Below are 26,342 nucleotides of genomic sequence, written 5' to 3'. Positions count from 1 at the left end.
GAACAGGACACACGTTTACAGAATGAGCATTGAAGTGAGAAAGCAGAGCGCTGCCTGTTTCAGCTCAGATGGAAGCACACCCCGAAGGCAACTCCAAATTTTCACCACTCTGTTCCTGTCCAGATAACCACAGAGCACCACAAATATTGATTTGGGGGCTACACATACATTCAGGGAGTAGACAGATTTACAAATACAGAATCTGCGAATGAGGATTGACTGTAGTTTCTATTTGCCTGAAAAGTATGGTATGGGTCACTGACCCTGGTATATTCTTTCTACAACTTTATAACCTGTTTGCAGAACTAGCCTGGAGCAAAATCATCAAGTGAGTAACTTTTTCTTTTTCTATCTTGAAACTGCCCTTTGCCTTCTAAGTGGTGCACATTTAAAAAAGCAAACAAAAACAGTTCAATCTCAGGAGTTAATAAGACTAAAATCTAAAGTGTAACCTCTCAAAGATAACGATCATGTTCCCATTTTTTTTTGTATTTATTGATTTTTGAGAGAGAGAGAGAGAGAAAGAGAAACATCAATTTGTTGTTCCACTTATTTATGCATTCATTGGTTGATTCTTGTATGTGCCCTGACCGGGGAACAAACCTGCAACCTTGGCATATCGAGATGGTTCTGTAGCCCACTGAGCTACCCAGCCAGGGCATATTGTTTATATTAGTTTTTCAGAGCCTAACTTGGTGCTGGAAACATATTAGGTGCTCAGAAATATTTAGACAAAATAAATGAATATATGTCATTAATATACATCCATTAATGGTAAGTAAAATAACCTTCCAAATATATTCATGTCCTAAATCTCAGAACCTGTGACTGTTTTATGTGTCCAAGGAGAAGTAAGGTTGCAGGTGGAATTAAGGTTGCTAATCAGCTGATTTTAAGACAGAAAGATTACCTAGGATTATACAGGCCAGCCCAATGTAATCATAAGTATCCTTAAAAGAAAAAGAATTAGGCAGAAGAGAGAATTCAGAGGGAGAGATGGCTGTGGAAGGAGGTTAGATTTCTGCAGTGTGAAAAGGACTCACCTGCTATTGCTGGCTGTGAAGATGGAGGAAGGGGGCCAGGCATCCAGGGATATGGGAGCCTGTAGAAGCTGGAAAAGGCAGGAAGTGAGTTGTCCCCTAGAGCTTCCAAGTGAATGCACTCTGTTGGCATCTTGATTTTAGTCCAGTGAGTCCTGTGTCAGATTCTTGCCCTACAGAATTGTAAGATAATACATTTGTGTTTTTTAAAGCCACTAAATTTTTGGTAATTTGGTATAGAGCCATGCCATAGGAAATGAATATGTTTATAAAATAATATTTGTAGTCTAATGTGGTGTCACAAATTTGACAAGCCATTGAGACACACAGCAGTGAATATATAGGTATTAATGTCAGCATCCTGTTGAGGACTGGAACATGTTTTGAGAGAAGCTCATTCCCAGTTTTCAGATCGCACTATAAAACTTGATCACTATTCATAAAATTGATTGATTGACTTTGCAATTCCTTTGGAACCAATAGTCCGTCTTCCTTTAGAGCTAAAGTAATTGATTTTATCTCACAGTTTTGTCATTTTTGAGTGTGAGATAATTGTTTTATATATTTATAAACCATGTATTAAGTAATACCTCTTTATTTCTAAAATTTTTATAATTAGCCTTTGTGATAAAATATAGTAAGATTATCTTCATAGTACTAAAAAAAGAAAAAAGAAAAAAGAAATTGCCCTTTGAAACTTCAGGATCAATGTTCATGAAATAACCTAGCAAAGAAGTAATGAAAATGAATGTTGTTTTAAAAAATGTAGAACATGGACAAAATCTTGATTGCATATTACCAGCCAATATAATTTAATAGAGGTTTAGATAAAGAAGATTATGTTGTCATGAGAATGAAATAGGATACTATAGCGTACTTATTTCTGTTGTCTAATGTGCTGCCTATAGATTATGCTCAGTAAGTGTAAAGCTATTGCTGTTATTGTTGAGGATGCCATTCTTACTATTATGAAACATAGTAGGGCCATATCCCCCTCCTTCCTTGTTTTCTAGGCTAGTGAAAATATTTTATTTAAAAAACATTATTTTTTTCTAAAACGCAAAACCATGTAAATATTAGTCATTAAGAGATACTTGCCAGTCTATTTTGCCCCCAAATGAAAGGTTTTGTGTTTTACTATCAGTCACTGATAGGAGGGGATGCATAAAAATCACCATCAAGTGTAGGTAGGTAGCAATTACTTTACAAGTTCCCATCCTGTGGGTTTAGCTCCGTCAGCATCTTGTGTCAGGAACGTTTCTGAGACATTTACCCAGAGAGTTCATTACAGCATTGCTGTTTATTTCATCCATCCTTAGAAAGGCAGCAGCATTGTGTACTGCCAAGAATTCACTCTCCTAGGAAGTCAGCATTTTTCAAACATGGGTATAAAAATTAAAACGGAAATAAATACTTCCCTGTACACAGCAAAACACCATTCTTTCTAATTTGGATCAGTGATGAAGTGGTTCTGAAACATTTAGAAATGTACATTTAGTAGACTATTGATTAAGTGGGCTATAAATTAAAACAAATGAAGGAGACATTAATTTGGTTCTAGTGTTTTCATAAATATATCAGTCAGTTTCCACAAGGTAAAATGAACACAAAATAAAAGGGAAAAGTTAAGATGCTGAACGTTATCTCCTGTGTAAAATTAACCACCACACGTCCACTCCTTGTCAACTTTTATTCCATCCTTGTTCTTCCTCATCTTGCTTAGCTAAATTGAACTATTTTTGCCCACTTCTGGGTTGAACCTTCCTGAAGTTTGGAAGGTATAGAGTCTGGTATTTATTTTTAGTTCCTAATAACTGCTTTTGTCTATTGATAGGGACAGCCAGTCACACTGAATTTTGGCCAAAGCCTAAAGATTATTATTGTCCTCCTTTTTATGAGAATCAGATGTGGTAAGCGTTTCCAATATAAAGACCTCAAGTATTACTTTATTTAACTTCTCTGATTATTTTCTGCTGAAAAAGTCAGCCTACCTTCAATTTTCTTTCCCACCAGGGGCAGTCTTTCCAATTTGTATCTGACTTTATGTGGGAGTGTTCTACAGCACGCTAATGTTTATCCACAAAGTCCTGTTATGCCAAAGCTGTGTGCTTGGCCTCGTAAAGGGCAGGCTGGCATTTTACGATTCAACTAGATTACCTCGTGTGATATTGAAAGTCTGATTTCTTAATCAACAGTATCAGCATCACTTAGGAGCTTGTTAGAGTTGCAGAAGGTAAGATCCCACCCCAGACCTACCCAGTCAGAGCCTCAGGGCACAGGATCCTGGAATTGTGCTTTTACAAGCCTGCTCCATGATATCATGCCCACCCAGCTTGAGTAGCACAGCTCTGCAACTGTACTGCTCAAGGGGTGGTTCCAGGACCAGCAGCATCAGGATCATGCAGAAGGGGAGCTCATTCTAAATGCAGACTCTCAGGCCCCGCTCCAGGCTGAGCCAGAATCCGCATTTTAACAGGAGCTCCAGGAAATTCATGTGCACATTAAAGTTTGAATAGCGCTGTGCCACAGGCCTCAGCTTGTGTTCTTCATATCAGTAAATAATAAGATGTGTCAAATTATTCAATATGTTGGCATTAGAAACTGATCATAATATATTTTAAATGGAGAATTAGGTTAAGGAAATGTTCCCAAACATAACTCACCCAAAGGGGGAACCAGTATTAACATTGAAATCAAAATTCTCAAGCCAGGATGTGAAGTATCTGAAATGAGTCCTATAAAAAGGTAGCTACTAGAGAAGGAAGGCTACAGAAAGTCACATTGCAGACCTGCTGTCGGCTTCATTCCTTTTTTATTTTTAAAACAAGACACTCTAAGTCTACTCAAAACAATCGGGACACATCCTGAAGGACTGGGGGAAACGGCTCCTCTCAGTGGGTGCGTCGCACAGAGACCTACTTTCTCGCCAACCCTGCCAGCTCTGCTCTGTCACTGTTGTCATTCGGGAAATGTGCCTCAGTCAAACACAAAGAAAAACTAATTGTGTGTGTGTGAGTGTTGAGTCCTTAGGGAAGAACTCTTACTTGAAATAACAAATGGACACGGAATTTGAATTTTTAAAGCTTGCACAGGCACACGGATACCTGGGCACAGATTCATTCCTGCTGCACAGATGTCCCTGAGTGTCACGGCGGGGAGACGGCTGTCAGCTGTCACAGCAGGGCTGGAGGCCGCAGCTGCGGTGCTGGGAGGAAGGACGCCAAAGCTCTCCATCCAGTGTCTGCTTTCTACCTGTCCCTGTCGTGGGCACTTCTGCTTCTTGCCAAGCCTGAGCAATGGGAGCTCAGCCCACTAGCCTTACCAGTGATATCACAAAGAGTTTACTCTGAGGCTGTGACATGGCTTTAACAGCCATGATTGTCTAATCTCATTCTGAAATTGAGCTCTTCTTTATTCTTTTGTTCCTGACACTCAAAGGTTCTCTCCCAAATTCACTCTCTCCACCACCTACCTTGCAACCTTTTCCATTAGGGGGCAAAAAGAACCTATAAATTGATACATTACTGTTGCTATGGTTAGTCTCAACAATCAAAATCAATTTTAATATCCACTGTGAAGCTCCAGAATATGCCCTAGATAGGAAATGCAATGAATTAATAAAGCTCAGAGGTATTAATTATATCACAAGCCAGCCCTACTTTCTACCATAGCCCTTATTTCACACGTCTGTTTATCCCAATGGCAGTGGTGGGAAGTCCCATTGCTATGGGCTATCATTCAGGATCATTTATCCATTCAGTCAGCATGTACTAAGCACTGGGAACCTCTTATATGCTGCTGGATACATAAAGTTGAATGAGACAGAGTTTGGGCCCTGAAGTGAGCACAGCCTACTGGCCTGAGAGGTCTGAGAACAACTGAGAGCGCTGTGGGCAGATAAGGTCAGATAGGCTTTAGTGAAGGTCTCATGAGGGTCAGGTGAGAGGAAGGGGATGAGGGCAATCTTTTTAAAAAATATATATTTTTATTGATTTCAGAGAGGAAGGGAGAAGGAGAGAGAGATAGAAACATCAATGATGAGAGAGAATTATTGATTGGCTGCCTCGTGCACACCCCCCACGGAATCAAGCCTGCAACCTGGGCATATGCTTGACTGGAATTGAACTGTGATCTCTTGGTTCATAGGTCAATGCTCAATCATTGAGCCACACTGGCCAGGCTGGAAGAGGGCATTCTTAATAAAGGAGAAGCACATACAAAGTTATGGTAGTGGAATGGGGCCCATAATGGTGCATTCGGGCAGCAGTGAGAGGCTCCACAGGGGAGGGGAGGGGAGGGCACCTGAGAGAGCCAGGTGGGGTGCTGAGCTGTGACCCCAGTCAGCCTTCCTAAGAAGAGACGTTAGCTTTCTGTGCTATGAGTCCCAGCTAAATTCTAGCATTCCTCGATGCCTCTTCAGTGAACTGTTGTATCTACCAAGTGGCTATAAAATAACTTAAACATTAAGGGCTTCAATGAGGTCAGAGGGAAATCTACTCAATACAGATGACTTATTTTCTTTTTCACTATCAGAAACAAACTCTGTTAGACTCCAAGCACTTTAGTGTGTCTAATATTTCCCTGGATTATTTTTTCTCTGGATATACTTCTTTATGGGGATGAGCAGACATGCCAAAGAAAAAATCAAGTGGAGCAGGGAGAAAAGTTTTATCTATTTATTATGGCAAACTCTAGCTTCCCCAACACCTGAAAATTCATGAGAAAACATATACCTTTTAAAATTCCTCTTACCATTTGACATTCATCATGACGGGCTCTGATCTTAGTGATAGAATACAGTTGGTCAGGAATGTTTACTTATTTTGCAAGTTGACCTTGAGCAAATTATTTACATAGCATCTATTTAAATGGAGTTTATTCTGTAAATCACAGATGCCGTGTCCTGTGTTGTCATTGAAATCAGAAAGGTTGTATTTGTGGGAGTACACTCATGTGCACACCTCAGAATGTTTGAAAAGTGCAAATAGAGCAAATATGTCTTCCAAATGTCAATTAGCCACAATAAACATGAACAATATTGTGTTTACTGGTATTCCATTACAATTATAAAGTGATTTAACAGATAGGAGTATAAACAGATGGCAAGAAGAAATGACCCAGCTTTCTGCTGATTTTTATTTTTATTTATTTATTTTTTAAAATATATTCTATTGATTTTTTACAGAGAGGAAGAGAGAGGGATATTGAGAGTCAGAAACATCGATGAGAGAGAAACATTGATCAGCTGCCTCCTGCACACTCCCTACTGGGTATGTGCCCGCAACCAAGGTACATGCCCTTGACCGGAATTGAACCTGGGACCCTTGAGTCCGCAGGCTGATGTTCTATCCACTGAGCCAAACCGGTTAGGGCTCTGCTGATTTTTAGAGTGATCGAATTGTGAGTAGCCTTTTTTCTTCCTTTCTCCTTTCCCCCAAATTCTGTCATAACATATTTAAGTTACTTTTATAATGAAAGTTTCCATTATTTTAAGAATAAGTTAGACTTCAAAATAAAATGGTTTTATTGAAATTAAATTTAGACACTCTTGGTATCTGCTTAAATATTTATTTAGTTCAATTAAAACATTATCATTATCAAAGAAGCCCTAGGCAGTGTCAGTGAACGAATGTATAAAACCTAGAAGGTATATATAAAGAATTCATCTGCTGTGATGAGTGATGCATCATTTATATGTTTCTGCCATGGAAAGTGCCCACAGTTGAAATCATACTTTTGTGCTTTCTCTTCCAATTATTACTGGCAGGTTGTAGGCCCTTTTTACTTAGGGCCACAGTTACCTTTTCCCAGAGCGATGGCTAGATAACACGATGAATGCATTTCTGCTAATTAATACAACCAGGGGAGGCAGTGTGACTAGAGCCCGCAACATTCCTCTTGTTTAGACGGTTGTATGTTGGAAATAGTTTACTTCTGATGGCAACACAGACTCTCCTGGAGGGATGGCCATAATGGTCATTAACGGGGGCCAATTGGAAAGCACTGAAATCCGGCTTAGGGAGGGCACAACCTTTGGGGATTGCTCAGGTCACATTCTTAGAGGGGATGGGGGACTTGACGTTATCATTTTTTCACTTTTACTATTCCCTTTTCAGACTAAAGGTTATCAGAATAGAGTGTGATAAATGATTTCAACTGAAGATAAGTTATATTTTGTCAGTACCTTCTGTAAAAATGTATAAGGAGAACCTTTAGTCAGCTCTGTCTCAGTCACAATTAGGAACAGGCACCATCAACACCGTGGCACCCTGAAAAGATCACTGTTTTTTTTTTAATTAGCCTGAACATGGTTACGATGAAATGATCTGGATCATAAATAACATGATCGTAACATCAACTAAAAAGACATATTTTAAATGATTACTAACTTAGTAGGTATTTATATATCTAAAGGAGCAAAAGGGATGATGGCTTCATATCTCTGGAGACTCAGTTGGTAGCTAGCCCTTTAATTCAACACGTAATAGCAAACATACCAATTTCAAAAATAGCTGCCACTGCTGTCCACCAGCCAAACACCACCGAACCGATTCCGAACTGTAGTCAGAGTTGGGCTTACTACCTGTTACAAGGAAAGGTGCACAGTATTTGAGTCTACAGGTTTTTATAAAGCAGGTGGAGGGATGGGGCAGGGCTGAGGCCATAGCTGCTAAAGAAGGAGCTGGGGGACATGCGGTCACTTTCATGGTTCAGACATTATTTTAGTTTTGGTGTGCATTCGGACGGGATGACAGAGTGGTCTGATTTCTGTCTCCCTCCATCACAGCCACAGAGTGGCCTTGTGGGAGGGTGGTGTCCTATGATACTGTTTATCACAGCAGTGAGGCTGCTGTTGTCTCTCACTGTCCTTTACCTCATGTCTGCTGTGTATCAGCCAGAACTATGGGTCTGCACCCCAGTCACTCACTCTTCAAAACTACCCTGCAAGGCCAGGAGGCATCATCCTTCCCAATTTACACACAAAACCTTCACATCTACAAGTTTGGTAGCTTGGATACACAGTGAACAACTGAAGCTACTAATTTAAAAACATAAGCAGGTCAGTAAGTAAACACAAGAAACAAGGAGAAGCTTCTAAGGAAGCAGAGACACGGTGGTAGAGGGGAACTGGAAAGACTTGGAGCGCGGGTGCCTGGAATGGAATTTAAGTAGTGAGACATTTGGAAAGAGGTTCCCCGTAGGTGGATCTGGGCGGCACCCCAGGTCACTGTGAACAAAGGCAGGGAAGTGAGAGTACAGAGAGCAGTAGAGCTGGAGAGAGCACACAACGAGGGCAGGAAAGTCAGGAGCGGAAGGCTGGGTTGGGCGTGCTTTATTTGTCACTGAAGGTTTTTGACCCAGGAAGATTATTCCAAGCCTGGAGTGATATATGTAATACGGATGAACGTTTACTGAGCTTTTCCATCAAATAATCATTCATTCATTCAGCAAATACTCATTTAGTGTTGTGCCTTAGGCAGTGAGATACATGCAGGGAGTCAATCATGAATAAGGCACTTTCCCTTTCTTAGAGGATATCACTAAGACACATGGAAATAGGACTTTACAGTCGGGCCTCTATTTTAGTAAACATGTGAATGGAGATGCAGGGCTACAGGAGAAGGAATAACAAAACCCTACCTGGGGATGAGGGAAGCTCAAGGTAGTAGGTAATATTCGAGCCAGGAGTTCAAAGGGTGGGGAGCAGTTTCCAGGCCGAGAAACCATGGATGGTACTGAGGACAGGGAAGGTGGAAAACTAATAAAGGAACAATGAGAACTGAGAAAAGTTGTTATATATGACAGTTAGAAGAATGCTGGTGATCACTGCGCTGCTACTCTCAGGAGAACTGTGGGGAAGTAGATTAAATCGTAGGGGTTCAGTATTAATGGCAGTGGAGCCAGCAGGGGCAGTGCCTGTCTGCCTCCTTTCCGAGGGGAGTAGGGCTGTGCGAGCGACAGAGGAAAGGGCCTTTGGCATGTGCACGCAATGCACATCAGGTATGGAGTGCACAGGTTTGTTTTTATTGTTATGTGTTTCTCGGGATAGAATATATAGCAACTGTTACATGCCTAAGAGTAGCAGTAAATAACCAAAAATAATAAGGCTTGCACCATAAAATACTAGTGTTATAGTCAATTCATAAATTCTGTCATTTCATGAATACAATTTCATGGTTGTAATCACAAGCATTATAAGTAAATAAACGGATAAATGAACAAATGAATATCTGATGAGAGAAGGGGCGGATGTTATGCTAGAGGAAAACTTAGGTCTAGGTAGTGCAGAGGTGGTCACCTTTTTTAGCATGCATCCGGAATCATCCAGAGGGCTTGCTCAGTCCCACTTAGCACTGCACGCTGGGCATCTACCTCATCTGAATTCTCACTCTCTCAGCCATGGGCACTCAGGTTGCTTTTGGCCCGCAGCCGCCATGCTGCAAAGAGCACCATGTACATGTCCCGTATGCACCTTATGTGAGAATTCCTTTGGATATATAACTACAAGCAGAATCACTAGGTAATAGGATAGATACATATCAATGATTGGTGCTGCATAATGTGAAGGTGCTTTCAGAAATAGCTACACCAGTCTACACTCCCACCTGCAATGCCTGAGGGTCCCTATATCACCACATTCCTGCCAACACGTGGTATTATCCAGCTGACATTTGCCAGCCTTTTAAGCACAAAGTGATACCTTATTTATTTTTGTCTTTTTATATAATAATATTGAGCGTCTGTTCACATACCTGTTTTTTTTCTCTCCTAAGTTGCTAACTGTGTGACGCTGGATGTCACTTCACCCTTCTAGGTTTCCGTTCTCTCCTCTGTAAAATGAGGAAAAGTAAATCTCTCTCACAGGAAAGTCCGGGGATGAGTTAATGCATGGAAAGTGCAAAGGAGTAAGCTCTCCAAAGGAGTTATCTGCATTTGTTGTTATTCTTGGATTTCATTGAAATATGGTTTATCAAAAGGCAAATTTAGAAAAGCATGTAGGGCATTGGGTTATTAGAAAATTACCAATTATCAGAATTCAATTTGGGGATATTCTCCTGAGGTCACTGGATCCCATGGTGAGAGGCAACCCAGGAAAACCACTCAGTGAATGTCCAGGAAGTGGATAATGTCCAGGACAAGGGAGTGTTGGTAAAGGAAAGAGGCTAAGAGTAAATGAAAAAAGAATAATATATTTTGCTTTTCCCTTTTTTGTTTACATTTCAGTATATAAGTATTATAATCACATCATTAAAAATTGCAAAATTGCGACGTTATAAAAAGTAATCCATAAGTTTATCACTTTAAAAAGCTGTTAAAATATTGATGTGTAATGTTTATTCCTTTCTTATTATGCTTAACTTTGAATTAATGTACGTGTATGCTGATCACACAATCATGTATTACACCTAAGTAATGAAGAGAGTAGGCTAATTTCTCAATAGTCTGCAAAAATCACCATTTTAATTGCTTCATAATATTCCTTCAAGTGCATTTGCCAGGGTAATTACATTTTAGTGCTCTGGACTTGAAAGTAATTCAGTATCTTTAAAAAATGTATAGTATAAATTACAAATTATTTTAATCAAATGGATTTGGATGTGCTAATGTATCTCATTGGAAGCCAATGTGCAGCCCCATAGCAAGTAAACACCTTCCGTAGTATTTCTTCAAACTGCGCTGTGTGTGATCTGGGCAATCTGGGATGAAGGAACCAGCCTGGGCTGTGCGTTTAAGAATATGCCTTAGCTCTGACCTTTGAAAGAACCTGCACAAGGGTTCCATCTGCAGTGCATTCCCTTCATACGCCACTCAGTATTCTCAAGCAAATCAGCTCCAAGTCAGTTTGATGAGGGCTGAATTAGAATCTCTCAGTACAGGTGCGTGTTTGAAAAGCTTGATTAATCATTCTTGAGTTGCTCAGTGCGTGGTGTCTTTATATAAGGCTTTGTCAAGATTTTTGTGAGCATTAAATGAATATGTGAAATTGCTTAGCTCAATGAATAGACATTAAAAGTTTAAGATTTAATGCAAGAATTGCAGAGTACTTTAGATCAACACTCATATTTTGAATAATTCAGAGCTTATGACCATGACATTATGGTAAAGAATGTATGATGAATGTACGACAAAAGGATGTATTTTAAATAAGGAAATAATTTACTATCTTGAATTCTGAATAGAAATGAGACAGAATTAGGTTGCTCTCAGCAGTTGTGAACCGAGATTTTCACCAACGGTATTATGTTTTTTCAGTGTTACTCTGAGCACTCCAGTCCTCACTATAAAAGATAACATTAGGTTTCATTATTCTGGAAACTCCTGTAAAACCACAGGAGCGCTGTGACCGGTCCTTCCCTGTGGTCCTTAGGTCTGAGCAGTATACTGCTGAGCCAAATAAAATGGGGAATTGCAACTTTCATTTCTAAATATGTTATTTTGGAAACATAATATATAGCATGCAAGTGGTCCCAGATTACACTTTTTTTACATAGCTAAAGAATACAACTTGCAAAACTGGAAATTGTATCAAACATAATCAGTTTTCATTACTAAAGAAAACTGTGTGTTACTTTTTTTGTGTGTGTAGTACACTGAGAGCTGTTAAGTTGACTAGATACACTACAATAAGTTTCTTGCCTTTCCACAGGAAATTTTCAAAATATATAAGTAGATGAATGTTATAAAAGAAAGGCTTTGTACATACATTAATTCATTTACTAATCACTGCCTACACTAACTCCACTTACCCAGGAAAGAAAATAGCAAAATGAACACCCTTGTTCACATTTGCCAATCTTCAACCCATGACCAATCTTGTCCCATCCCTCTCCCCCATAAACTTTCCCCTATCGTATTATTTTGAAGCAAATCATGAACATCCTAATCTTTTATCCTTAACTATTTTGTTAAAAATCTCTGAAACATAAAAACTTCTCTTAAAACAGAAGCTAAGCCCTAGCCGGTTTGGCTCAGTGGATATAGCGTCGGCCTGCGGACTCAAGGGTCCCAGGTTCGATTCCGGTCAAGGGCATGTACCTTGGTTGCAGGCACATCCCCAGTAGCGGGTGTGTAGGAGGCAGCTGATCGATGTTTCTCTCTCATCGATGTTTCTAACTCTCTATCCCTCTCCCCTCCTCTCTGTAAAAAATCAATAAAATCTATGAAAAAAAAATAAAAATAAAAAATATTAAAAAAAAAACAGAAGCTAAAAAAATTTAACAATCACTTATTTACACCATCAAATATCTAGTTGGTTTTCAAATTTCCAACAGTTAACTGGAAAAATCCATTTTTTTCCTTCCCAGTATACAAATAAAGAGTGTAACTTTTCCAAGACCCCAATCTAATAAGAAATAAAGGTTTGTATTAAGGACAGTTTCTGATGCCAGAGGCTGTTCTCTGCACATGCACTCTGTACAGTACCGCCTCATTCACCGCCGCCTCCTCAGCGAGATGTGAGTCCCTGAGGAACTGCTGAAGGCGTGGGTGTTCAGAGTGTACACCTGTTCTTATTCCCAGAGTCGTGATTTTCCTACTTGAGAGAACAAAGCCAGAATAGGTCACTGTGTCTATCATTCTTTCATTCCTAATTGTGACACTGGTGGTTTAAGAATTGGTGACTGTTCTTGAAGAATTCAGAGGAAAATTTGAATGTATAGAACAATGGACTCTACACTGAATATTGAAATAAAAGAAATATTATTTAAGTGTGAAATAATGAGCCCCAATACTGTGTCATTGGAATTCTAGTAAACGTTGCCTTCAGATTTATTAATATCAGTTTCTTTATCTATAGAGAACAACAAGGCATTTTATCTGGTTCCTTAAGGAAATGCTTATTCTGTATATTATAAATATTGTAGTTTCTCAAAATTCAAGTAAGCACAATTTGTATACTGTATCATTAAAACAACACGCAGTGTTTTATAAACTGACTTCAAAGATTTATACAGATATCTCGAAACATTGTTATCTATGTTTTAGATTTTTGAAATATTTTTCAAATGTTGATCAACTAATCTCGGTTGCATTGAAACAGAAGTAAATGGGTATTTAGGAACATCTTATTGCTGCATGGTACAATAATTACATTACTGAAAATAAAACGATTTTTACTAGTAAGTAACTTTTCTAGGTAGTATTTTGTTGATATCTTTTGTCTGGAGGTTAAAAACATTGTCAGCTACATTCAGATGAGTATTTGGCTTTATTTCCTAAAAGGGATTGTCTCTTTGATGGAAGGACATTCACTATAAAGGAGTTGGTATTTCTCTTTTGACTGCTTAGCTGGGAGGCGTGGTTATGAAGCCCAAATAACGGGAGTTAGGCTAAGTAGCTGTAAGTGACAGAGGCCACCTGTGAGGCCTTGGTCACAGGCCCTCACAGCAGCCATAACCGCACTTTATCCAGGCTTATTATGAGCCAGGGAGATGTTCATCTCTTTATTTCATTCAAAATTCGTACTTCAAACTTTGGAAGTAGTTATTTCTAGCCCCAATTTGTAGATGCAGAAACTGAAGTTTGGAATATATCTCATTCAAGTTTCTCCAGCTGTGAAGTGATAGAGCTCTAACTATTAAGATCCATGACAAGTTTTCTTTTTCCAGGGAAAACTACAGTCTCCAGGTCAAAGGTTTGGATGGACATCCTTAATTTCCTTTTATGAAGAGGGGGCGAAGGCATTATTAACCTTTCAGTTGTTGTTGGAATAATGCTTATTGGGGCTCGAGAAAATTTGTTTGCAAAGATAAAAGAGATATTTGAACATGGAATAAATGAGTTTGGGTTACTCAACACAGAGTAGAGGAAACATTCCCCAAATCTCAGGCATTCTAGTGTTAAAAATGGATCGCATGCGTTAAAGCATTTATGTTTGCTGTGCTCTTTGCTTCATGATCTATATCAAGATACCCATGGGTATGTAAGCCACTTACTGGTTAGTTTTGTTGTTTTGTTACATCTGGTAGTATTTCAAATGGCAATGCAAGTAGGCAGGTGTTTTATTGATTAAAATAAAAACACTTTGGACCAGTCTCTAACCCAGAGTCTGCTTTATGCATTTATTCACTTCCTGCTCCCAAAGCTCAGATGAGTCAGTCTCCTTGGTGAAGCATATGGTAAGAAAGTCTGCACTTTTTTGCTCCCTGATTACATTATTACTAAATAAAGTAGTGTCCCTTTTGACTTTCTGTGTAATGAAACTTTAATTTGTGACCAAATTATAAAAACTATGAAGGTTAAACAACCCAAAATAACACTGCATTATATTTTTGTCTATGCATGCTAAAAATATTTGGTAAAATTTAAAGCTGGCACCAACTTTAAATAGAATACTTTAGAGGCTATTAATCTTTGTATATGCTAAGACTCCGTGTTTCATTTAGGCACGCCTCAAAGGTTACATCGCGTCTCTGAATGACAGGATTTATGAAAGCTTAGGTTATGATCTAAATGAAGACACAGTGTTCACTAAAGAAGGTACATAATATGTAATGTTCACACAATGTGCATTACAATATACATTAATGTACATACAATGTACATTAATAGGATAATGTATGTAATGTATGTTACATAATGAATGGCAGAAGCCTAAAGAGAGCCATTGACTCTAAAACTATAAGGAACAGACAGTAAGGGCTGATTGAACTCTAGCCACACTTTTGAAACATTTCAGTTCTTCAGATGAAGTACCATAAAGTTGAGATTTGATTTGATTCTGCTGGAGAGATTGTTTGATTTTTTTTAATCTCTTTCTAAAACACATATTTAAGTTTTTACTCGGGAAAACGATTAGCAATTCATTTAATAAATAAATAAAAAGCATTTTGAAGCACTCTGAGGGCTAATCAGTACATTAGAAAAACTAAAAACATTAATAGAATGTAGAGGTAAGTGAGGAATAATTTACTTTAAATTTTAAAATATGTCTAATAGAGGACTCAATTTTCTTTTATCATTGAACAATAGTTATTTTAATGGTAATGGTCATGAGAATGCCATTATTCTTTGTAATCTTAATGATAAAAAGGAAAGATGTTAATGGAGCTCTTTCTGTTATAATGAGCGATAAATTATGTGATATCTAAAATCTGAAGTTGAAAGGTAGTTTTCATGGTATTCTTAATGATGTATAAAAAAGCACAAAAGTGAAAAATATCATTTTAATGAAGTATTCTTTAAAGTCTTCTCTTTTTGCTTTTAGATAAATACATGCCAATTTAAATCTTGTCTTCACTGGACTATCTTTTATTGGACTGTCTTTTAAAGTGTTAAGGACTTATTTCTCTTTCATAGTTGTCATGATTATTTTCATTTAACTTTTTATGCTGAGGTACACATCCAGAAAAAATATGCAAGACATATATCAGTACAGCTCACTGAATTACCGAAAAGCAACTCACCTATGTAAATATTGCCTAGGCCAAGAATATTCCGGTATCTCAAACAGCTCCTTTTATGCCCTCTTCCTGGTCACTACTGCCTCCCTGTTCTCCCAAAGTAATCACTATCATGACTTCTAATGCCCGTTTAAAATTATATAATAAAGAAATCAACTGTCAAACCTCAGAGGGAAGGCAGGGGAGGGTGGGCGGGTGGGAAGAGATCAACCAATGAACTTGTATGCATGTATGCATAACCCATGAACACAGACAATAGGGTGGTGAAGTCATGGGGTGGTGGGTGGGGGTGAGCTGGGAGAGGTTAATGGGGGGAAAATGGGACAGGTAATACTTTCAACCATAAAGATTAATAAAACATTAATTAAAAAATAAAAATTAACTTTGATTAAAAAAAGAGAAAGAAATCAATGAAATATATACTTTTTACACCTGGCTTCTTTGGTTAACATTATGCTCATTAAACACATTAATGTCATTGTGTATAGGCACAAATTGATTTATTTTCATTGCTTTACAACAGTTCATCATATGAATATATCTGAATTTGTTTATCCATTTTACAAATGGACATATGAGTTGTATTTTGGGACTATTTTAAATAATACTTCAAGAAGATTCATGTGTATGTCTTTGATACACAGTGCCAGCTTTTTTGTTGGGTACATTCTTAGAGTGGAATTACTGGCCCATAAGATAAATATATGTTTAACTTAGTAGAATATGTGAAAGACTTTTTATGGAGAGTGTACTAATTTACACTCTTAACAGCAGTGTATGAAAATTCTGTTTACTCGATAGTCTTGGCAACACTTGGTATTGTCAGTTTTCATTTATTTTTACCTTTTTATTATTTCCCTCAATTTTAGTGTGCAGAACTCGCCCTTTGTGGTTTTAATTTGCAGCTCCCACAACTCATGAAATTGGACACCATTTCCTAGATTTGTTAGCCATTTAATATTTCTTTTGTCCCTCTTTTTCATATTGCTTTGTAGTTCTCTATACATTCTGTATAATAATATCCTGGAAAATAGGTTCTCCCATTTAGTGGCTTCTTTTTAATTATTTTAACAATATCTTTAAATGAACAGAAGGTCTTGCCCTAACCGATTTGGCTCAGTGGATAGAGCATCGGCCTGTGGACTGAAAGGTCCCAGCTTCTATTCTGGTCAAGGGCATGTACCTTGGTTGCGGGCACATCCCCAGTAGGAGGTGTGCAGGAGGCAGCTGATCAATTTTTTTCTCTCTCATCGATGTTTCTAACTATCCCTCTCCCTTCCTCTCTGTAAAAAATCAAAAAAATAAATGAACAGAAGTTCTTAATACATATTATATTATGATTTATCAATCTTCCCTCTTATGGCAGTGCCTTTTGTGTCATATTTAAGAAATCTTTGTACTCCTCAAAGTTGTGAAGATATTGAGCTACGCTTTCTTCTAGAAGCTTTCTTGTTTTGCTTTTCACATTTAAGTCTACAATCTTACTGGTGAATTTGTTTCTGCATGTGATTTAAGTAGTGATCAACCTTATATTTTATTTCCCTCCCCTTTTTTTCCAGTGTGGATAATTTAATTCACTTAGCACCAGGAATTTAAAGTACTTTATTTATTTATTTATTTATTTATTTATTTATTTATTTTTTACAGCTCTGCATTGTGAACATTGTCAAAAATCTACTCTCTATCCCTAACCGGTTTGTCTCAGTGGATAGAGCATCGGCCTGCTGACTGAAGGGTCCCAGGTTCAGTTCTGGTCAAGGGCATGTACCTTGGTTGTGGGTACATCCCCAGTAGGAGGTGTGCAGGAGGCAGCTGATCAATGTTTCTCTCTCATCGGTATTTCTAATTCTCTAACCCTCTCCCTTCCTCTCTGTAAAAATCAATATATATTTAAAAAAATCTACTCTCTATATGTTGAGTCTGTTCCTGGATTCTCTATTATGCTCTACTGGTTTTTTTGAGTAACCATCTGCCAGTAGGACGTTTTGTTTTTTTCCTTTTTTTAAAAAAAATAATGTTATGAGACTTGATATCCAGCAAACAAAATCCTCCAACTTTGTTTCTCTTCAAGAGTATCTTGGTGATTCCTGTCCCTTTATATTCCTACTAATGATGTATGAGAGTTCTTGTTGCTCTACATCCTCATCAGCATTTAGTGTTGTTAGTGTTCTGGACTTTGGCTCTTCCGATAGTTGTGTAAGTTCAACTATTCATATATAAACTTATATCTAGCAAATTTGCTAAACTCACTGTATAAAGTAAAAAAAAATTCTATATGCAGAATTATGCAACCTATGAATAATAGCAATTTTATTTCTTCCTTTCCAATCTTTATTACCTTTATTACTGTTAAGTATATTATTTTTTAAAAAAACATATTTTTATTGATTTCAAAGAGGAAGGGAGAGGAACAGAGAGATAGAAACTCCTATGCTGAGAGAGAATCATTGGTCAGCTGCCTCCTTCACACCCCACACTGGTGATAGAGCCCACAACCTGGGCATGTGCCCTGACCAGGAATCGAACCGAGACCTTCTGGTTCATAGGTTGACACTCAACCACTGAGCCACCAGCTGGGCTGTTAAATATATTCTTAACTTAGCACTACACTAATTAGACTACTCATTATACGTTGAATAAAGGGGTCTATAGAGAACATACTTTGGTTCCCAAACACAAAGCAACTCTCAGCATTTCCTCTTACCAGTGATGCTTATTGTAAGATTTATGTAGATATTCTTTACAGATTTAGAAATTCTCTTCTAGGCTAAAAGTTTTAATTATGTTTAGAAGCTGAATTAAATCAAGTGCTCTTTCTACATCTGTTTAGAAGAACATATTTTTTCAGTTTAATTATATTAAATGGTTTTTAATATTAAGCAATTTTTATAAACTTGATCGAGCTATGATTGATTATACTCTTCTATATTTCTGTATTCTAGAATAATTTTGCAACTTTTTAAAGCAATGTTGGAACTGTGTTTACAAATAAAATTGGCTTTTACTTTCCTTGTTGTAAATTTTTAGTCAGACTTTGATTTCAAAGTTTACTGGCCTCAAAAAGACAAGTTGGGAAGCATTCTGTTTTTCTGTTTTTTGAAGGTGCTTATATAAGGTGTTTTGTCATTAAATGTTTAGAATAATTTAGTAGGGAAGACACCGGGGCCTGGAATTTTCTGCATATGGATGTTTTTTGTAGAGAGAAAGGAAGGGGGAGAGAGAGAAAAATAAACATTGATGTGAAAGAGAAACATCGATCAGTTGCCTCCTGTCTGTGCCCCAACATGGGGTTGAACCTGCACATTTTGGTGTATGGGATGATGCTCTATCCAGCTGAGCCACTTCGCCAGGGCTGCATGGAAATGTTTTTTCAATTATGGATTTAATTTTACCAATTGATGTAGGCAACTTAGATTTTCCAATTTCTCATCTGTTTTGATAAGCTGCCATTTGGAATTTACCTACTTAATTTTCAATATTTATCATCATTCTAATGTGTGTAGTATTATAGTAAGATGATTTTTTGCATTCCTGATAGCAGTTATTAATGTTTCTTCTTTTTACTTTTCTTTGACAAGTCCAGGTTGGGTATCATTAATTTTAATGTCCCTTCAAAGCCTTATTTTTATTATTTACTTTCTGTTTCATTCCTGGTTTTAATTTACTGTACTTTTTCAAAACCCTAATATCTTAGCATCCATCCTTAGCTCATTAATTTGCCTTTCTTCGTTTGATGTCCCTGTGCTCAGTAGCAGTGACTTCTCTTCCACTTGTGATATTGATAATCTGATCTTCTTCTCTCTCTTTTTTCCCCCTTGGATACCATGACTAGAAATGATCAATTTTAGCAGACTTTTCAAAGAACTAGCTTTTGGTCTTACTGAGTTTTTCTGTGTTACTAATTTGTGCTCTAACATTATCTCTTTTCATTCTGCTTATTTTAGAATCACTCTCCATTCTTTTATGTAACATGGAAATATATTATTTATTTAGATTTAATTTTTTTCTAATGTATGCATTTGATGCTATAAATGCTTCTATATTCTACAAATTTTGATAAATTATAGTTTACATTTTTATTTAGATCAACTTTTAAAAAGTTCTCTTGAGACTTCTTCTTTAACTCTTGGGTTATTTCCAAATATTTTGGGACTTTCTAGCTATCTTTCTGTTACTGGTTTCTAGTTTAATTTAATTTTGATTTAAGAGCATACTTTGTATGATTTATAATCTTTTAAATTTGTTAGGGTGCATTTTAGAGCCCATAGTGCAGTTTATCTTGGTGAATGTTTCAGATGAGCTTAGATGGAGCTGTTCTTAGGTGGAATATTCTAAAATGTCAATTAGACCCAGTTGATTAATATAGCTATACAGCTCTTCTATATTCTTACTATTTTATGTCTCCTTGATATATCAGTTACCCCAACTATAATAATGAATTTGTCTGTTTCTTCTTGCAGTTCAATTAGTGTTTGCTCATGTATTTTGACTCTCTGCTATTAGATACATACATGTTGAGGATTCTTATACCATCTCGGAAAATGGATTGCTTGTCATCATGCAGTGTTGCCTATTTATCTCCACTGATCTTTCTTGTTCTGCAGCCTGCTTGTCTGAGATTAATATAGTTACTCCAACTTTCTTTAGATTAGTGTTAGTGTTAAAGTAAAATACAGAATGAAAACCAAACTTGAAAATTCCTTGAGCAGACAAAACCATTTAAGCCATGTAAGCAAAACTCAGTCTAGCTTATTTCATGAACATAAGTGAAACTTTGTATTTTATAAATACCTCTGATAATCATGAAAGAAATGTAAGACATCTTCCTAAAAATGGTATAAGATGATCAGTTTGTAGCAATCCCTTGCTGACTGAAAAACCCCCCATTGTAATAGCCAATCATTGCAACTTCCTCATTTTCACTTTATAAGCCACCCTCTAACCTCAGGCCTTTGAGTTTTATATCAGTTTTGAGTTGAAACCTCTCAGTTCTTGAACTGTTTTTATATCCACTGAATAAACTCTTATGAATTACTATTTTATTGATCTGGTGGTTTTAATTTTACTATTTCTGGATTTTTCACTTTAGCATGGTATATCTTTCTCTGTCCCTTTACTTTCATCTTTCTTAGTCTTCATATTTAAAGTGGATTTATTTCTTTTTTAAAAATACGTAATTTTTATTGATTTCAGAGGAAGGGAGAGGGAGAGAGCGATAGAAACATCAGTGATGAGAGAGAACCATTGATCAACTGCCTCCTGCACACCCCCTACTGGGGCTTGAGCCCACAACCCGGGCATGTTCCCTGAACGGGAATTGAACTGTGACCTCCTGGTTCATAGGTTGATGCTCAACCAGTGAGCCACACTGGCCAGGCAAAGTGGATTTCTTATAGATAATATCTAGTTGGGTCTGGTCAATTTTTTGTACTCTGATGATCTTTGTCTTTTAAATAGTGTATTTAGATCATTCACTTTTTTTTGATTATCCACTTTTAAAATGATTATTGATATATTTGATAAATATCTGCCATGTTTGTAACTGTTCTATTTGTTGCATTTGTCTCTTGTTCCTCTGTTTTGATGCCTTATCTAGGTTTGAGTATTTTGTATAATTCAGGTATACTTTTAAAAAATATTAGTGACTTCCCTCACCTAATCAAAGTCCATCTTCAAATAACATTATACTACTTAATAAGTAGTGTAGGTACCTTATAACAGAGTATTCCCAATTCCTCCCCTTCATCCTTCCTGACATTGCTATCATTCATTTAATTTATTAATATTCTTAATCACCCAATACATTTTTACCATTATTTCTTTAAACAGTTACCTTGTAACTTAGAATAAGAAAAATAAATTATTTCATCTTAACCTTCTTTTATTTGTTTCTCAAGCATTCTTCTTTTCTTTATGTAGAACCAAGTCTCTGACCTATATCATTTTCCTTTTAAATATTTCTTGCAGAACAGTTTTTTAGCAACATATTCTGTCAGTTTTTGTCTTAGGAATTTTTATTTCTCCTTCACTTTTTAAGGATAATTTCTCTGGCTATAAAATTTCAGTGTTGTTGTTTTTTAACACTTTAAATATCTCACCCCACTCTCTCCTTGCTTACATGTTTTCTATTGAGAAGTCCAATGTAATTCTTATCCTTATTTCTCTATATATTAGTTATTTATTTTTCTCTGGCTTCTATCAAAATATTCTGTTTATCTTTGGTTTTCTAAAGTTTGAATATGTTATAATTCAGTATAGCTTTTATTTTGATTTCTTGCCTGCTTGTTATTCTTTGAAATTCTTGAATCTAGTTTGGTGTCTATCATTAATTTTGGGAAGTCATTGGCTATAATTACTTTAAATATTTCTTTTGTCCCAGTTTCTCTTTTTTTACCCCCTGGTATTCTACTTAAGCACATACTACAGTTTTTGCCAATATCTCATAGTTCTTGGGTATTCCTTTCTGCTTTCTTTCTTTTTGCATTTTAATTTAGGAAGTTTGTGTTTTCTTATTTTCAGCCTCACTGATTCTTTCCTTGCTGTGTCGCACCTATTGATGTGCCCATCAAAGTCATTCTGTACTTCTGTCACGGTGTTTTTGATTTCTAGTATTTCCCCGTGGTTCTTTCTTAGATTTTTCATCTCTCTGTTTATATTACCCATCTGTTCTTGCATGTTGTCCACTTTTCCCTTTAGAGCCCTTAGCATATTAATCACAGTAGTTTTAAATTCAAACTCTGATCATTCTAACATCTGTGACATATGGGAGTCTGGTTCTAGCGATTGTTTTATCTCTGTAGACTGTGTTTTTTCTTGCCTTTTGGCATACCTTACAATTCTTTTGTTGAAATCTGGACATGTTGTATCAATAATGGGAAGTGAGGTAAATATGACTTTTATTTGAGGATTTACACTGATATGGTTAGGAATTGGGCTTTCTTTATTGTTTCCTGTGGGTGCTGTAGGTGCCACAGACTTCAGAAGTCACATAATAACCTTGTTTTAGCCTTTCCTCTTCATTGTCTGGGTTCTGCAATTATTTCAGTTTTTATATAGGAGTCTTGGTGTGGTGGTATGATGTGAAGGAATGAGAGCATTCTATTATATTTCAAACAAATGTCAATGTCTTTAGTGAGGTTTTGCTTAGAACTGTGACCTTCACTAATGTTTCTTTGGTGATTTAGCTCCCCCTCACCCTAGCTCCTTATTTTTTCTGGCTACTGAGTTTCTAGTTTATATCCTTGAAGACCTGACTCCTGCTGATACACTTTTCCCCTTATGTGTGACAGGAAGACTAGGGAAACGAGTGGGAGGAGTGCCCTTTGCTAATTGGGATAAGGCTCTAGAAAAGTCTTTTTCCTTGGACAGCAGGCCTTTGTTATGGAGAGCACTTTGTGCATATTTCACAATGTTTACCTTCCCCCCTCCCTGCCAGAGCCAGGAGGAAATTTTTCCTGATCTTCATAGAGAACATGGAAGGGTTCCTGGGGGTACTGTGGTCTTCAGGAGTTTCTTACTGTCATGCTAATTCACACTCGGCCTCCATCAACTCATCAAAATTATCATATAAGCATTCCTATCAGTTTGTGGACATCAGTGGCTTCTGCTATAGGTGGACATATCTCGGCTCTGATTCTCTGGATAGACTTAATCTTTCCACATTTCAGGGTTGTTGGTGGTTTGTCAAGTACATTAGTAAGCTCAGGCTGTTATAAAAAAACTAGAGGCCCGGTGCACAAAATTTGTGCACTCGGCAGGGGGGTTGGAGGGGGTTTCCCCAGCCTGGCCTGTGCCCTCTCACAGTGCAGGAGCCCCATGATCGATCTCCCCAAAGAGGTAGGCCCCGCAAACCCATCCGGGGCTCCTCGATGGATTGCCCCAAAGAGGTAGGCCGGAGCCGGGGGTCCTACCCCCGGCGTCACTGTGCAGAGCTGCTGGGACCCCCCATCCCCCATGCTGTGCACACAGCGTCAAATCCCCACACACCTGTGTGTACCCACTGCTCACGCATCCTCCTGGTGATGGATTGTTACGGTGTGAGGGCATGAGGGCATCATGGCCTGAGGGCGTGATGACCACATAGGCTTTTATTAGTATAGATACCATCGACTGGGTGGCTCTTAAACAATAGGTATTTATTTATCATAGTTCTGGAGGTTGGGAAGTCCAAGATCAAGCTGCTGGCTGATTTGGTTCCAGGTGAAAACCCTTTTCCAGGCTTGCTGTGTTCTCAGCTGGCAAGTGAGAGAGAGCTCTGGTTTCTTTTTCCTCTTAAAAGGACACTAAACTCATTATGAGAGCCCCACCCCCATGACTTAATCTAATCACCTTTCAAAAGCTCCATCTCCAGATACATCACATTGGTGATTAAGGCTTCAAGATGTGAATTTTGGAGGCACACAATTCAGTCCATAGCACCATGTAACCTCAGTTTTCTGATGGGTCTGAGAAAAGTCATTGATTTTCAGTTTGTCCAGTTCTTTTTTTATTATATACAGTAGAGTGATGATTTCCAAGGTCTTTTAATATAGAGCTGATGCCTTTCCTATTTACTACTGTATATTCACAACTATAAAGTTCACTTTAAGAACAGTTGCTGCTATTTTATTATTTTCTGTTGGGTATAGGAAATTATATATGAAAAATTATACAGATAATTTGGGGTCTAGCCAGTTTCCTTTTTAAGAGTGCAATTATATTTGCTTCTGAAGGCAGCAGGGGAGCACTAGACATCACTATCTTAATATAATTTCACAGATTGAAAAGATCAGAAGCTGATTTTTAATCTCTGTGAGGAGTTTTCTCTTTCTGATTATCATTTATTCTAAGTTGTAGACCCTCAAAGTTCTGACATGAACCCCGTGGAAGCTTCCAGGGTATTCCATCCTTAAAGGATCTAGAACTAAAATTTTATCCCTAACTCTGGAGTTGTCAGAAGATCTGCTCAGATTCTCAGCATCTCAGCCTTTTCTTATCAGGATTCCTTTCGTCACCTATAAAGAGGAAAGGTTAAAAAAAAAAAAAAAAAAAAAAAAGGAAAGGGCTTCACAGGTAGGTTTACTTCTGGGTTTCTGGGTTTTGTCTCCCAGATCTTGGACATTTAATAGTTTATTGTCTTTTAGTGCTTCACTCCCCATTTTTCATTTTTACAGCTTTTCTAGCAGGAGGGTTGTTCAATATTTAGTCATCTGTCACTACCATAACATGGTGCTTTGTTAGTTAAAAGTTATTTTCTATCTCAATAAAATTTTAATCTTCCACAAAATTATACAAATATTATTGTCTTATAAATTTAAGCTTAATGACCTGTCCATGTATTTTTCACATAACAATTTATTGTTGTGTCTGAACAGTAGTTGTGGACTACAGTGAAGGTTGTATCTTACATGTGCTTTCTCTCTCCTGCTATTTGATCTTTCTGTCCTGAGAAATCAGACTGTTCTATGGTGAAAGGGCCTAAACAGTATGTTTTACAACTTTGTGTCTCCACAGATTATAATATAAAGGCTAAGGCATGGGACCTCACCAAAATATTGTTAATAATTTGGTATCCTTCAAATAAATATTTTAAAGATGTTAAAGAGTTTCTGAGAGATGGTAGAAACTTATTTTATATTAATAAAATTCTATACTCATTTTGAAAATTGAGATTTATTATACATACAACAAAACAACTTTCTCTAATTTGATTTCTATACTCTGCTGTTTCCCTATTACAGTAAATGAATTACATTCACACTCACAAAATAGAATCAACTTTTGAAGATACAGTTACGCTGTCATGTTCAATATATGTTTAAAAGTATTCTTATCTGGGTTCATATTAGCAAATTCCCAACTATTATTTGCTTTTCTTTTGCATTTTTTTAGACCTGACAATCTCTTGGGAAGCACACTTTGTAAATATTTATAACCAACTTCACAAAGAGCTGATTTCCTTTAGACAGCATGTTGTTATGATATATTTAGTGTCTAGATGTCAGCTGACAGTGTCAAAATGAGCTGTACTTGGAAGTAGGTCATATGTAAATCAGATATGTAAGTCATTCTTGTAAGAGAGGTCAGGGAATTTTCATGTTTGCCCATTTGTTGTGTAGAATTTCTACTAGTGTTGCTGTGTATTTCGGTGAGAGCTGGACATATTTTTATGTAATTACAGAGTCTGCTGTATGACCACATGTAACTGGTCCCATGTTTCTGATTTATTACAGCAGTATTTTAGATCCCCTCATGAACTGCCATATGGCATTTCTCTACGCATCTTGGCTTTCTTAGATGCGTTGCTCAGTTAATATTTGAAAAAGAAATTAATGCTATTACACCTCTTCATAAACTTTAGAATCATTATGGAAATACTTAAAATCCTGTGTAAAACTTTAATTCGTTAATCCCATAAATTATCTTGGTAAGAATACATTTCCAAAAAAATCTCTGAACACCTCATTGAGTTTGAAAATCATCAAGTCTCAAAGAAAAGAAAATTGCAATGAAGGCTTTTTTATTTTTATCAAATAAGACATATTACCTTAATTTTACTTGTAGATATTTCATATAGTTGATGATGTAATGACCTATTCCTTTACATTCTGTATCTTGTACGAGGTTTTTATTTATATGCAAGAGTCCTATTGATTATTGGACATATGCCTTTTATTTTCATTCTACTCCAATAGTTTTGAGAAAAATGTAAAATTTAATAGAACAACCCTTTTGTCTATAAAAGTCAACTAGTAGAGCTGTGTCCCAGTTCAGCAATAATTTAAGTTGCATTACTGTCAAATGTGTCAAAGACTTTAAATATAAATTATGAGAAAAACTAAAAAAGCCTCAAATAAAATATCACGTTTCCTCTAGGGTGAGTTCTTGCTTTCATATTCTGTTAGAATGAGGCCTTTTGATG

The 26,342-nt window shown here is 37.0% G+C and overlaps 1 protein-coding gene across 1 annotated transcript in view; it reads left to right on the top strand.

The window, feature by feature from the left end:
- The window catches only part of CNTNAP4 (contactin associated protein family member 4), a 239,836-nt gene that overhangs the window by 95,084 nt on the left and 118,410 nt on the right, over positions 1–26,342 (top strand). The window lies entirely within an intron of this gene.

Source organism: Myotis yumanensis, unplaced genomic scaffold, assembly GCF_028538775.1.
Source record: "Myotis yumanensis isolate MYYU_CA2020_CCGP unplaced genomic scaffold, mMyoYum1.0.hap1 SCAF_18, whole genome shotgun sequence".
Classification (NCBI taxonomy): Eukaryota; Metazoa; Chordata; class Mammalia; order Chiroptera; family Vespertilionidae; genus Myotis; species Myotis yumanensis.
This window is presented reverse-complemented; position numbering and strand designations above follow the sequence as displayed.